This window comes from Jaculus jaculus, chromosome 14, assembly GCF_020740685.1.
Source record: "Jaculus jaculus isolate mJacJac1 chromosome 14, mJacJac1.mat.Y.cur, whole genome shotgun sequence".
Classification (NCBI taxonomy): Eukaryota; Metazoa; Chordata; class Mammalia; order Rodentia; family Dipodidae; genus Jaculus; species Jaculus jaculus.
Window position 1 is genome coordinate 10,755,532 of NC_059115.1, and position 14,416 is coordinate 10,769,947.

Genomic DNA, 14,416 nt, shown 5'->3' on the forward strand with positions numbered 1-14,416 from the left:
TACTATGCCACTTTTCATAAATGAAAGGATGACACCTTCCACAGGTTTTCATTTGGGTAGGTACATGGAATATTGGAGATGAGAGTCCTAAGGGAAGAATCCAGGTGTGGGGGTACACTGCTATAATCCCAGAACTTGGATGGATGAAATCATTAGTTCAAGGTAAACAAGGGGCACATAGTGAAACCTTGTCTCCATAAAAGCAAAGAAAAAACAATTTAATTTCTAAGCTAAAGAGCCTTACTCAAAAAGAGGTATTTTTCTTTTCATTCTCTGGCTACCTTGAAATAAGAATTGCTTTAGGATACATAGAAATACACAGATACTAATGAATGCTGTTGAGTTACAACAAAGGTTTGTATATTTGGCACATAGGTAATAAAATGCCTTCACATAATAATAGTAGTTAATAATAGTAATAATGCAGTTCTTTATACAGAAGTCTCTTCAATAATAGAGTAAGCCTAAAGATTGTGAACACTAAGAAATCAAACATGAATGTATAATAAAACTTCAGAGAGGGCTGGAGAGATGGCTCAGCAGTTAAGACACTTGTCTGCAAAGTCTGAAAAACCTGCTGTCACCCAGTACCAACATAAACTAGATGCACAAAATGGCACATTCATCTGGAATTCCTTTGCAGTGGCTGTAGGCCCTGGTATGCCTATTCTCTCTGTCTCTCATCTATCTGCTTGCAAATAAGTAAAAATAATTTTAAAATATCTGTATTTTTTGATATTTCCTATTATAAAAGTAAAAGTAAAAGAAAAGGGCTAACATAAAGCTACTGGAGTATATGGCATTGTACTTGAAAAAATAATGTATCAATATCTAGTTTGACCAAAGCAGTGGCATTTCTCAGTGAGTTCTCAAAGAACTCATCATATATTTTGATTCTAGATTTATAATTAGTGTGGTGAGTTTTTTTGTTTGTTTGTTTGTTTTTGAGGCAGGGTATCACTCAAGTCTAGGCTGCCCTGAAACCCATTCTGTATCCCAGAATGGCCTCCAATTCATGGCCATAATCCTATCCGAACCTTCGAAGTGCTAGAACTAAAGGAGTGAGCCCACCACACCTGGAAAAGTGTGTGTTACGCTTGAACAGAATTGCTTACACCTGCTGGTACTGCCAAATACAATGGCATGAATAAGGCATGATTGTAAATTGAGAGATTTGTTTCTGGGAAGACAATAACCATACAAGTCTCCCAAAAAGAAATGATAATCTTTTCCTTTAAGGTGAATGTCAGATTTCAGCTTTATGCATCTCTTTTGAAAATTGGCAACTAACATATTTATTTGGGATGGAAATGGATTCATTGTATTCAGGTAAAGCAGAGTGACTTGGAAATATGAGCCATTGTTTGAAGGCAGTATTGTATCCAGATCTTTCATACATTGCTTGATTGACTTACCATAATTAAGTGGATGTAATTGGTTTGCTATAAAATATGCTATCACATCAGCAGCTTTGACAATTGAAGTTATTTGAGTGGTAACTTTAAAGACAATTATTTTTGAGTATGCAGACATTTTCAATCTCACTATTTGGTCCTTTTCACACAGTGATTGCTATGCACTGAATTTGGAAGTATGTCTTTTTGTATATTATGCTCTTTTTAAATTATAGTATTGGGAAACTTGTATAATTGTCCTAAAAATAAGCACAATGCTGTCACCTGTGATGTTCACCTGAGAGGACTACACAATCAAGTTACATAAAATTCACATTAAAAAGTTTATGGTTTTGGGCTGGAGAGATGGCTTAGCGGTTAAGCGCATGCCTGTGAAGCCTAAGGACCCCGGTTCGAGGCTTGGTTCCCCAGGTCCCACATTAGCCAGATGCACAAGGGGCGCACGTGTCTGGAGTTCGTTTGCAGAGGCTGGAAGCCCTGGCGTGCCCATTCTCTCTCTCTCCCTCTATCTGTCTTTCTCTCTGTGTCTGTCGCTCTCAAATAAATGAATTTTAAAAAAAAAGTTTATGGTTTTGTGTGGCACCACATTCTTATCTATATTAGGCTACGTGTAGGCCATGGACTATAGGTTGGGCATCCTGTTCTAAGGGAAGGATAAGGACAGGTGAATGATCATCACAACAAACAACAAACAGGGGGAATTGATAAACATGACAAAGTTCCTTGAGAGAAACATCTTTAAGGCACAGCTCCATGATCCGCCTAAATAGTGGTAATGCCAGTGTTAATGATTCCCATTATAGTCAGTCCTCAAGAACATTCCTTAAGAGGAAAGATACAGAAGGTGGTCCTGGGAGTGGAGAAAGTGTCCTGGTTAAGAAGGGACCGACTTCCCAGGTGCTAGAGTCTCTTGGAAAGAAGAGGAGGCAGCACATATCCCATCACTGGCACGCTTAGCGTGTTCCCTAGTAGACCTGGGAATGGAGCATAGGTCACACCTCCGATGTGAGAAAGGTAGGAATGGCCATCGGAAAAAGTGAAAATATCAGAGCTCACTTCAGTCTCAATGTTTCAGAAAGGAACTTGTAGGACTCAGCATACATTTGTACTCATACCCATGATTTATTATAAAGAAAGCTCACACAGTAAAATCAGAAAAAGGAAGATGGAGCTTGAGTAGAAAATGAGTGGGAAAATAGGCTCACACTTCCAGAATTCTTCCCATGTGGAGTCATACAGGATGCATTTGCTTTGTGCAGTAATGAGCTATGTGAAGTGTTGTGTGCAGACGAAGCTTACTGCGACTCGGTTTGATAAGTATTTATTGCAGGCTGATGACCTAGGAATCTTATTTCTAGTATATACTATAGTTCCAACAGTTATAAGTATAGTGAGGTTTTAGGATAAACATCATCAGGAAAAAAAAAATGTTACAGTGCACAGTGGACTCATCTACTCCAGAAACAAGGGGAAGGCAATACATGGTGGTGAGCCCCTGAAATCCCAGCACTCAGGAAGTAGTGGCAGAAGGAGCTGAAGTTCAAAGCCACTCTCAGCTACATGACACGTTGAAGGCAATCAGGGAGTGCATTAGAGAATGTCTTGAAGCAAACAAATAGGAACCATTGTGAAGAGTCTCCATTCAAATTCACAGAAGCCACCCAACAACCAAGCTTATAAGCAGGCCTTTCATACAATAGTCATCCCAGGTCTACCATGTTAACTGTCTTCTGAAGACACCCCTAAATCCCACCCATACATTAGTTCACATAAAAAATGGGTGTCTTTGTTGTTGTTTTGTTTTGGTGTATGCAGCAATTCCCTCGTGTTTCTAGAACTAAACGATAATAAGAAGCTTATGGAAGGAAAGAGTTTGTTTTGGCTTGTAGTTTGGAGAACTTCCATCATGGTAGGGAAAGCGCAGTATAAGCGGACAGCAGGATATCACATCCCCCAACAGTGGGGAAAAGGCGGAAAAAGTGATGTGGCTAGCAGTGGCAAGTGAGGCAGGAATATAAAATCCCAAGGTCCAACACCATTGACAGCTCCTCCAGCAAGGCAATGCCTACATAAGGTTCCATCAGCTGGAGATTAGATGTGAGAAATAATCACAAACATGAAGTTATGGGGAAATTTTCTTTCAAACCCCCACATTTTATCCTGGAATGCCATAGATTTACAGCCATATCATGATGTAAAATATCTTCAGTCCAACTTTAAAACTCTCCATAGGCTTTACCGGTTCCAACCCTGTTCCAAAGTCCAAAGTTTTGTAAGAGACCCAAGACAGTCTCTTCACTTTGAGGCCCATTAAATTAAAACACAAATTTCAGCTGGAGAGATGGGTTAGCAGTTAAGGATCTTGCCTGTAAAGCCTAAGGACCCAGGTTAAATTCCCCCAAACCCATGTAAGCCAGATGCACTAGGTGGCACGTGTGTCTGGAGTTTGTTTCCAGTGGCTGGAGGCCCTTGTACATGCATTCTTTCTCTCTCTCTCTCCCATAAATAACTAAAAATAAAACATTAAAAAACCCACAAAGTCCATACACATAATACCACAGAGTAAGAATTCACATTAGTAAAAGGAGAAATAGGGGAATGCCAAGTGTAGAGTGGTCCAAGTTGAGATAGAAAACCAGTGAGGCAAACAGCTTGGAAGAAAGGTGTGCTATGGAGTTTTATAGCAACAAGTCATAAAATAGTTGCTTGTAATGCATGTTTCATTATCCCCACTCTTGAAGTTACTATGCACTGTTATTGGACTTTTACCTGCAACTCCAGTAGGAACATTTGTAGTTTTCTTTGTGAAACCTTATAGCAACTAAATATAATATTAATTTATAATGCCCTTAAAATGTCCATCCTAGCATATTTTATCATGCTGAGCCACTTTGTCTAAGAACTGAAAAATTATTTGCATTATTTCTCTAATACTACACCAGCACTAATTTCCTGGTTCATGTATAAGATATTATTGGTCTTCCCATGTTATGACTTAAAGGTGGTTCTCTAAGACCACATTTTTCATGGCATATTTATTTATTTTTTGGAGAAATATCATCATGGAAAGACTTGAACCACTTGCCACAGTTATTTCCCTTGCAAAGTTTTGTGACCCAGATTACACTATTTTCTATTCCCTCATCGGGGAGCAACTGTCACTGTCTATGGAATGCAGAAAAGTTTTAATCATTATTGTTTCTTATAGCTAATTGGGGCAACTTTTTAATTACTAGTAATTGTTTATTGTAATTGGTAGAAGTGAAAAAAGTTCAAGAGAGTTATTTCCAATTATATAATTAGGTGCTGTCACTGTTGTATCAAGTGACTAGATAATCACAGTTCTGGAGGGAGGTGACATCAGAGGGCCTCAAAGTAACTCTTAAAAGTTGTTGCCTCTTCACTACTAATCCTCAAAGGGTCAACACTTGTTCATCCTCCTGACAAGAAACATTATATAGTTTACTGTATGTCACCTCTGTACACAGTGGCACAGAAGTAAATGATCTCTCTATTGGTATTGTAAAAAGAAAGTCTACAAAACAATATTTTTACAAAGATGGCATGGGAACACTGAACAATGGACCACTCCAACAAGTGGGATTTTTTTTTTTTTTGATAGCATGACATACACACATCTGAAGTAAAGGTTAAGGAAAGAAACTCCAATATCTATTTCTGTGGATACCAAAGGTTCCAGTTGGTGCTTTGATGCGCAGAATTGAGCTGAACTGCTTTATGAGTTACTTCAGGAGATCATTATGCAGTGACAAATTGTGGCTCTAATTACAGGATTCATACCACTATTAACCCCAGTGTGTGATCAAAGATATCCACCTATTAGTGTGTAAAACTTCATGACTCTATCTTTGAAACTTTAATGTGACTGACAGGATGATGATGGACTTTGTAGGTAATAATAGTCATGAGAAGTATTATTCTGCCTAGGAGAAAGGAAAGTAGATTTCATCAGCACAGACTATTGAAAGTAGATTCATTTTATTTTGTCAGCAGATATATGGTTTGACTATGCCCTGTGAGGAGAGTCCTGCATCCATGAAGGTTTTCAATCCATCCCCCAATCTATTTATTCGGATTTTTTATTTTATTTTCTCTCACCAAAAGTCCTCCATACCTTCCAGTATTTCTTTAACAGTACATTTGCTCAAGAGTAAATGTGATTGTATATGTGTGTGTGTGTGTGTGTGTGTGTGTGTGTGTGTGTGTGTGTGTGTTTTATAATGGGGCTTAAGGATATTTTGAAATTCTATAGTGTAAAAGGGGAAATATGCAGATAAATAATTTACTCAAACAAATAAATACCATGGGAACAAATTCAAAGCTAGGAAGTCAAATCCTATAATTTTGCCAAAAGAGAAAACAAAACCAAATTGATACAGTAATTCTTAGTCAGGCAACTGGTGAAAAACTATGACTCCAAAACAATTAATGGATATTTTAAGCACTGTCCTTCATAGTTTGTGTCTAGATTTCATTACATACTTACAGGAGTGTTTACTCTATAAACTCTGTTTGGTTTGCCATGAGAATGACCTGTTGCTTGCCAGTGCTGTGGAGAGCATTTTCGACAGCTCCAGTGATTAATTTGTAAAATATATGTTTCTGTTAATATCTCTACTGTTGTGACACAAGTGTGTACTTGTACACTTTCCCTTTTCACTATAAGATATTCTCCAAAACATTTCTGGTACCACGTGAGAAGAAATGCCCCACAGGACATATCTATTTAACATTATTGTCATATCTTCATTAATATGATCAGTAGTGGGAGCTAGAGGAATTGGTTAGTGGTTAAGGCACTTGCCTGTGAAGACGAAGAACGCAGGTTCAATTCCCCAGACCATAGGTAAGCCAGATGCACAAGATGGCACATGTGTCTGACGTTCATTTGCAGTGGCCAGAGGCAATAGCTTGCCCATTCTCCCTCTCTCTGTCTGTCTGTCTCTCTCTCTCTCCCCCCCTCCTTCTTTCAAATAAATGAATAAATAAAATATATTTTAAAATATGACCAATACACTTCCTACTTAATTGGCAGCTTTTAATTCAATATCTAAACTAAATTTGTCACATAGATGAGCATGTTAATTTTAATATTTAGTCATTATAAACTAACTTTATAAATGAAAAAATGTGAAATATTTTTCTTCACAGATTTTTGATGGTTTGCTTGTATTTTCTGTGCTCATTTTGAGAGAAGGTCTCACTATGTTTCCTGAGCTGGCCTTGAACTTGCAATATCTCTTAGACTGGCTTTGAACTCAAGATCATCCTGCCTGTGCTTCTCAAGTGCTGGACCATGCTTGTGTTGAAATTATTCTTCAAATTAATTTAGTCTGACTTGGAACTTCTAATATATATATACATATATATATATATATACACACACACATGTGTATATATATATATATATGCATACATACATGTATATACATATATATGTATATACATGTATGTACATATATATGTATGTAGATACATGTATATATAATATAGTGTGTGTGCATACATTATATAATATATGCATAAAACTGTATTTTAAGTAAGTAAACAATTTATAAATGACATGGAAATTCATGAAAACTGTCATGGTATTTACATTCATAATGCAATCATATGGATCTTTGCGAAAATGATGCTCTCTAGTGACAGAGAATGTTTCTATTTTTGGCGTTCCTTAATTTTGTTATTATTATTCTAGCAATGGACATTTATTATTTTCATTCCTCAAAATATTCATCAAGGAAACAAGATGTCATGAAATAATTGATATATGACAAAAATTACTTTGGTATGTATTTTTCCTTGGGGCTCTTTATTTCTATCCACAAATTAATCTACATATAAAAATAAGGCAAGTTTATCCTCTGCATATACAATAATTTAATGTTTTTACTTTGTGATATTTTAGATTTTAACTTCTATCCCCTATTGTATTGAGTATGGTATTATAAACTTTAATATTTGTGATAGTAGAGGTCATTGAACATTTTCATCCAAATGTAGTAATAATGAAACTTTGGCTTTACTGTCATAGTATGGATCTGTGGGTAGATTCAATGACTTTTTTTCCCCATTCTACTACAAAGTATGTAATTTTAATTCCAATAGGTTATCTTGTGTTTTTTTTTAACATAAGATATAGAAAGCAGAGACATGTTTTCAAGTTATTCCAAAGAACTAAGGGAGAGGATATTTTAACAGAAGATCAGAAAATGGTGTATTATACAAAGACAAGATTAATAAAGTTTTTATAAGTGTTATAACAAAAATACTCATGAACACCACCCCACCCCCAACACACTTAGATACAGCAAGCATTCCAATTTCGTTCTTTGAGTACTATAGGGATAAACTTCTGTGTGGATTTCTGTACTCAAATTACTTTGAAGAATTATACACCAAGCCCTTCTTTCCAAGATGTTCTGATCCTGAATGAAATAATTGCTTCAAGACTGAATGCCACCCAGTGCCCTGACAACGGGAATTATTTTGACTCCCAGACAGGAGTAGGGATTTTGATTGAGCAACATTTTACTCCTTTCTTGTTTTGTCTTCAACAAAAGCTAAAGGATATTAACTTGATTCTCAATAACTTGATTTTAGCCAACTGTTTGGTTCTTTTCTCTAGAGGAGTTCCTCAGACTAGTTTTTTTTGTATTCACATAATGGGCAAAGGAGTGTCTCTGGGAGCTACCTGTATCCTGAGTTTCTTCCAGGTCATGAAGAAGATCAGCCCTAGCAGTGCGAAGTGAATAAAATTCGAGGCCACACCAGTCAACAGCACTATAAGTTCCATTGCTTTCTGCTGAACCCTTTATATGCTGCTAAATAGTGTTGTTCTTAATTATATAACAGGCCAAAGAGAAAGCAGCAACCACATGGAGATACAGGTCTAGGGGTACTCTTCTGTCATAATACGTGGCTGACATAAATCTTACTTACATGATTACTATCAGACAACTGCATTCCACAATAAGTTTATTCACTTGTGTGATGTCTTTGGTTTGTAGTTTGTGCTGGTGTCTTCATGGCTCATGTTATGTGAGAATAAATAGAAAGTATTGTACATCCACAGGAAAATCTTCACTCCAAAATACTCTGCTGAGACTAGAGCCACCCAGAGTATCCTCACCCTGGTGAGCATATTTTTCTGTTCTTACTATCCCAATTCCTTAACATTTATATGTCTCATTTTGATAAACCCAGCCAGTGGCTGCTGGATGCCAGCTCACTTATTGCTACCAGTTGCCCCTGTCTTAGTCCCTTCTTGCTGATCAGCAGAAATCCCCATGTCTCCAGGCTTTGTTTTATCTACTTTGCAAAGATTAACCATTTCTGTAAACTAGCCAGAGTTCTATAAATGCCAGAATGTATACCTTTGGAGACTGAGCGTATATGTATTTATTCTTCCCTTCCACATATTTCAAGTCTGTACATTAACAGATCATGTAAAGTGTGGGAAGAATGAAGAACACGATAAAAGAGCAGGATCAGAAAGTTATTTATAACAGCATATAAGGAGACATGAAGTCTTCTATTTCCTATTTTGTAGTGCTCACATATAACAAGGAACACAGCAGAATTGCATGTTTCTCCATTCTTCCTTCTCCTCCTCTTCTTCTTCCTTCTCTATCTCTCTCCCCCTTATGCATCCTTTAGGGACCTTCTAACAGCCAACAGTGTTGTTGGTAATGACTCTGAGCTGCAAGATCTGAAGCTGTGGCTGGGTTTGAGTTTCATTTCTGAGGCTTTCAGCTTGGGATCCTCTCTCGGATCCCTCTGGCTCCTCCTCATGTGCAACTATCTCCTTGGGAATATTTTCTAAATAGGGAACTCAGAAATGAAGTTGCAATAGGAAGGGTATTTTAGTCTGATTTTCATTACTGTGACAAAATACATTAGACAAACTATGTCAAATTAAAGCAGTTTTAGGGATCTAACTCCACCATCACTCGGCTCCATTGCTAGGGGCTTGTGGTGAGGCACAGCATAGCGACCATGGGAATATATAGCATACGAGACTGCTCACCTAAGGACAACCATAAAGCAGAGGGAAGACTATGGATAGGGTAATAAGTGTACCTTTCAAGGCCCTGAATCTTCCAATAAGGCCCTGCATCCTGGTTTCCACAAACTTCAAATAATACCATCAGCTTTATGTATACATCCAATTCTTTGACTGGGTCAGAGCCCAGTTTAACACATGGTTATTTATGTTGCTTGTCAACCTGAGAAGGTATAAAGTTACCTCTGAGTTATGACCCAGTTTAGGTTACCCTGTGGGCATGCCTGTGAGGGATTATCTTGATTAGATGGGTGTGGAGATCCCTACCCTGACTGCGGAAGGCACGATTCCATGGGTCCATAGGCTGGAGCATGTACAAGGAAGAGAGCTGGCTGAGCAGCAGCATTCTGCGCTCTGCTTCCTCCCTGCCAGGCTGGCTGTCATTCATCTGCTACAATGCCTTCCCTACCAGGATCGTGGGATTGGTATACTGGTGTTCATAAAGCTATTACTGAAACCAGTAAGTTCTTCAACCTTCTGGACAGCATCTACAAATCTGTCCCTCATATATTCTTTTCTTCATCTTTGTTAATTTATGTCCTATTCCAAAGCTGTAAGATACACCTTTCTTCCTTCTTTAGTTCTTCTGAATTTTGCCTCTTTACTATTTTTCTAACTGTAATCCACAACATAATCTTCCACTTATGCCCTCCCTAAGGATACGTATATAGGCTATTTTTCATGTTCCTATGAAAAGATACTTCAGAGAAAACAATTCGGAAGAAGGAGGCATTTATGTTAGCTCACAATTTGAGGGCATAGTCCAACATGGTGGTGGAGATAGCATGGATTGCATTACATCTGCTGTCAGGGACCAGAAACGATATAGAAATTAAGAGATGAATGCTAGTGCTCCATTTACTTTCTCCTTTTTATTCAGTTCAGGTCCTCAGCCCATGAGACAGAGCTGTTCATATTCACAGCGAGTCTCCCCACCTCTGCAGCACTCTGAAATGCTATCACAGGCTCACTAGAGGTGTGTCTCCTACGGGATTCCAAGTCCAGCCCATGTCATAAAGGAAATTAAACATTATCTGAACTATTTATCTCTCTTTTTAAAAAGTTATGTATTTATTAGAGAGAGCAGATAGAGCAAGTGGGTGTGCCAGGGCTTCCAATCACTGCAAATGGAGCTCCAGGCACATGAACCACCTTGCGTACATAGTTCCTGGGAAATCTAACCTAGGTCCTTTGGCTGTGCAGGCAAATGCCTAACCACAAAGCAATCTCTCCAGACCCTCTGTGATTTTATTTTTTTTACTTATTTACTTTTGAGAGAGAGAGAGAGGAAAATCTAGAGAGAGTGGGTATGCCAGGGCCTGTAGCCACTGCATACACACTCTAGACTCCCGACGTGTGCACCACCTTGTGCATTTGGTTTATATGGTTCCTGGGGAACTGAACCTAGGTCTTTTGCTTTTGCAGGCAAGTGCTTTAACTGCTAAGCCATCTATCCATCTCCCCCCTTTTATTTTTATTGACAACTTCCATAATTGTAAACAATATCCCATGGTAATTCTATCCCTCCCTCTACTTTCCCCTTTGAGACTCCACTCTCCATCATATCCCCTCACCCTCTCAATCAGTCTCTATTTTATTTTTATGTCATGATCTTTTCCCCCCTCTTATGATGGTCTTGTGTAGGTAGTGTCAGGCACTGTGAGGTCATGGATATCCAGGCCATTTTGTGTCTGGAGGGAGCACGTTGTAAGGAGTCCTACCCTTCCTTTGGCTCTTACATCCTTTCCGCCACCTCTTCCGCAATGGACTCTGAGCTTTAGAAGGTGTGATAGATACATTTCAGTGCTGAGCACTCCTCTGTCACTTCTTCTCAGCACCATGGTGCCTTCTGAGTCATACTCAGGTCACTGTCATCCGAAAATAGAAGCTTCTCTAGTCAAAAGTGAGAGTACCATTAATATATGGGTATGGACATTAAGAGAAGTGTTTACTGAGCAGTTTGGTGAGCATAGTATATACATTTAGCCAGACACCAGCAGACATTACACTCATAGGGGTCATAACTACTCCTGTTGTAGGTTTTCAGTATCATGCATTTACTCCCTCCCATGGAGTGGGTCCGTAGTCCAATTAGAGGGCAGTTGGTTTCCCCCATAACAGATGTGCCACTATTGCACTCAGCTCATTTGGCCTGGCTGGTCAAATATAAGACTTACAATGTCTATTGTTGAGTCCTTTCACTTGAGATTTCTATCTCCCCCCTTGAACTGCATGCAGCATGGCTTTTTCAAGATTTCTGTTAGCTGGTCTATATGGAGGAGGTTTTCAGGTCAGCTCCGGCAGGGTTTGTCAGTGACCATGCAGGGCAAGTATGTAGAGTCTTCAGCAATAGTGTCTTACCATCTATTCCTGGTGGGAAACCAAGGGTCTTGGCATTGGCCTGTAATATCCTGTGGGCATCAGGGACCTCCACGGCCAACAAATCACTATAAGGTATCCCATCCCTGGCACTGAAAAATTTCCAGTAACAAATATATATATATATATATATATATATATATGTGTGTGTGTGTGTGTGTGTGTGTGTGTGTGTGTGACTTATACATAACTTCTTAGATTTTGTTTAGCCCTCCCTCCACCTTTCCTTTACTCATTCTCTTCCTCTGACCTCACTTAGGCCTTTTCATCCCCCATTAATCTGTTCTTCTACTTACACCCATTGGTTGTTTCCCATGGAATTGTCCCATTATTCACAGTAGTGTTCTACCATGTAATGTATTACTTCTTTTTAATTTGGACCCTGGATCTCACCTGGATCATTTGAAATTATGTGCCTGGGAGTGTGTTCACCCATCAGCCATGTGACAAGCTGCTTGTGCTCGTAGCTCATTTCAGCTCGGATGTCTCCAACATTGTCCCCACTAAAGCTGCAGTGTCCAGCTCCAGTGAGGAAATGACTCCTTCCAACCCACCACACTTTTCACTGGTCAGGAAGCAGGAACCATAATGACTAGTTTGCCTGTATATTTATATCTTTCCATACATCATATTTTATTATACTCAAGTTTGTATAGTTTCTCATTTCTACATGTTTATAATTATTATAATTATTACCAGTTTTGTTACTTTTTTTCCTTTCATAAATATTTATTTATTTAAATGAGAAAGAGTGAAAGAGAGAGAGAGAGAGAGAGAGTCATGGAATCTCTGGAGAAAAACTTTGAAGGAAAGTAATGGTAATGTGAGTACAGATAAAAGAGATGAAGAAGTTGAGATCCTCTTCCATTTCATTGCAATTTTAGGAATTTCTCAAGTGTGAACCCTTTGGTATTGCATGAAACAAATTTATATCTAAAACATTTCCCGCACACTCTGCACTTATATAGCTTTTCACCTGCATAATAACACCAGTGCATACTGAGGCAAGATTTGTGTCCAAGGATGTCCTAATGGTTATACTAATGAAATCTTACACAGTATTAATTCTTTGGGGTTTCACAAGAGAGATTTCTCCCTAAAATGTTTCTCACAGTCAATACACTTAAATGATTTTTATCTTAGTGAACAAGACAGTGTTGACTGAGGTAAGACTGGAAAATATTGGATTTTTCAAATTTGTGGTATTACTGTAGTCCTTATCCAGCTATGATCTTGTTAATGATGAACAACTCTGAATTGCAGTTGAGGTTTTTTCCACATTTCCTGTAGTTAAGACTTTCATTAATGTTAACTCTTTGTTGTTAAACTATTTGCATACTGAACAGTTTTATACATTTATCCAGTTGGCAATAATATTTTTATAATTTAAAAGGAACTGAATGACTAAAGATGTATGTCAGTGCTTGCTTAGCATGTATGAAACCCTGGATTATATCCTCAGCAGCACATAAACTAGATGTGGAGGTGCATGCCTGCAATGAAGAATCAGAAATAATGTCAAAAAGATAAGAAGTTCGAGGCCATCCTTGTCTACATGATGAGATTGAGTCCACTGTGGGCTACATGAGACCACATCTCTCTCTCTCTCTCTCTCTCTCTCCCTCTCTCTCTCTCTATCTCTCTATATATATATATATGTGTGTGTGTGTGTGTGTGTGTGTGTGTGTGTGTGTGTGTGTGTGTATGTACTGCATGCTGACTACCATGGTATGGAGTCTCATAGTTGCATTGCTTGACTGGAAAGAATACTGAATTGGCTGGAATTCTTCTCCAAACTGCCCAAACATAAGTCTTTGCAGATAAATGGAATCTACTTGCTGTTCACAAGGCCCTATTGCTGTGCATTTGGAAGCAAGATCATTTAACCACTGAGCCTTCACTACAGCTCTTGACACACGTTTGAAGCAGAAAGAGGTGTCAATGGGATGACAGGGATGTGCGTGTTTGACTCATGTGCCTGCTGCTCAGAGAGGAGCATAACTACTTTCAAACGGGGACACACATCTCAAGGGAGAGAAACCTCTCAGTCTGTGCCTTGCCTTTGGAGTCCTGATATGTGACAGTGTCCATACAGAAATTCTTTGCTCAGAAGGTGGAGCCCTCAATGTGGGGAGATGGCCCAAAGTTTAAACGTACTAGCTTGAAAATCCTGCCTGTCTGCTGTCATTACACAGTACCCACTAAAGCCAGATGCATAAAGTGGCACGTGTGTCTTTAATTTGTTTGCAGTGGTAAGAGGCCCTGGTATACACACTCTCTGTCAAATAAACAAAACATAAGTTTAAATGTTGACTTTGCGTTCTCAGCCATAAGTGGCGGCATGAAAGAGAAATGCTCATGAACTGAAAGTTGACTAATTCACATGGAAAAAGTTTGTCAAATTTCATGTCGGACATTTCAATAAATAAACACATCCCAACATGATTTTCCTACCTTCCACACAGCCTTTTTTGTAAAACCAGGAAAAGTGACATACCTGGCCCTGAGATAACCCAGGACTAGGAGACAATGACTT